The sequence below is a fragment of the Capsicum annuum genome, unplaced genomic scaffold (genome assembly GCF_002878395.1).
Source record: "Capsicum annuum cultivar UCD-10X-F1 unplaced genomic scaffold, UCD10Xv1.1 ctg82545, whole genome shotgun sequence".
Classification (NCBI taxonomy): Eukaryota; Viridiplantae; Streptophyta; class Magnoliopsida; order Solanales; family Solanaceae; genus Capsicum; species Capsicum annuum.
The window spans coordinates 1-1,577 of NW_025893349.1; the positions used below are offsets into that span (position 1 = coordinate 1).

The 1,577-nt window shown below is 36.0% G+C and overlaps 1 long non-coding RNA gene across 1 annotated transcript; it reads left to right on the plus strand.

Moving 5' to 3' along the window:
• Window positions 1–6: 6 nt before the first annotated feature.
• LOC124895489 lies at window positions 7–1,487 on the plus strand. The gene is made up of 2 exons (XR_007051755.1): window positions 7–1,154; window positions 1,248–1,487. It is a non-coding gene; the product is annotated as an uncharacterized LOC124895489 (long non-coding RNA).
• Window positions 1,488–1,577: the final 90 nt, after the last annotated feature.

The window sequence follows — 1,577 nt, forward strand, 5'->3', positions numbered from 1 at the left end:
AACAGACGAATGCTTATCCAAGTGTATAGACAACTTCAGCTTTGGGTGATGCATGCTGAAATTGTGTTAGCTCCACCAATTTTTTAATTGTTGTAGATTCTTTATGCAATCTCGAGGGCTTGATGAGTATTCTTTTCAGTATGGGATAGTTGGCTAGTAAAATCTTGATAAGTTGCATCACAGGTTTTGAGCCTGTAGAATTTGCTACGTTTAACTTTTCTGACGTGATTAAATGTGACATCAATAAATTCTTGCACTTTAAGATTATCATGGTAATCTACCACCTCAGGAATATTAACAAAGACCCATCTAGTCTGTAGACTTGGACGAGTATAAAAAGACAGGATTTTAAGTTTATGAATACTAAATGACAAGCCTTTTTTGCTTAGTGGATTCAAGATACATTATTTATACATGTTAACTAAATTTCTTAATATAACAAACTTTAAGCGGAATCTATTGAATTTTGTTGAACCCATAACTTCAAATATTGTAACTTCACCCCTGGTCTTGAAGCTTCCGACACGGATATGACCAAGTAGAAAATTAGCATACAGCTATCCATAACATTAGGCAAAATACAATGTTATACTACTGCATCAATAGTCGTATTTCTATTCGCTTCAAAATCAAAAACATTGTTTTACGGTAGGGTCAACTGGACATTAAACTTGACATGGAAAAAGCTTACGACATGCAACTGGACTGTCTTAATTGCTGTTATGAGAAGGTTTGGGTTTGCAGAAAAAAGGATAGAGATCTTCTTTGGAGATCTATCTCAAAGTTTGGTACTCATTGTCGATAAATGGTGTCAAGAGATGTTTTTTTTTTCATTTTCTACTAGAGTAGTTAAACAAGGGGTTGTGGTACTATTATCAAAACTGTGCAACCAGCTATCATTTATTAATCAATATAAAGGGTCCGTCCTCCGGTGATGGTCTTGATATTGGTAATGATGTTGAGTTGGGTAATCCGTTCATTCTACGATGTGGTCCATGATTCAGTTGAGCTAGAGTTGGTGAAAATAGGTGGATTGACCGGATTCAGGCTAGGGTTGTAATTCTCTGAGTTGCTCTAGTTTTGGCTATCAATAGTACTGTTTGCTGCCTTGATGAGTTCTTGGTTATGTCTTGATGCATTATGCCCTTTGGCAGGTGTGGATTTGATTGCTTGTGTCTTCAGTCGGTGGATTTGATTTCCATCAAAAAAATTACAGGGTACTTACATCACTCATGTTGCTTTTGCAGATGATGTGATGCTCTTCTCTTCTGCCAACGAAAAATCTCTAGAAGCTATTACAGGGTCCTTGTTCCAATATTGTATTTGAGGTTGCTATAAAGAATTCAAATTTTGATACTATGAGGAGATTGTTGGATGATTGTATTATTGTGTATGTTTGATAATAAGCGAAGATGTCCCCCGTCTGCGCTTGAGCATTTCCACCTGGATAACGATACTAGCTGAATTTGATGGAGTTGAATTAAAAAGGCTTCCCTTTGATCTTTACACACACATAAACCAGTGCACCAAATCAGGTATTTAGTTTAAGGGTGCACAAACTATTATATAATATAATC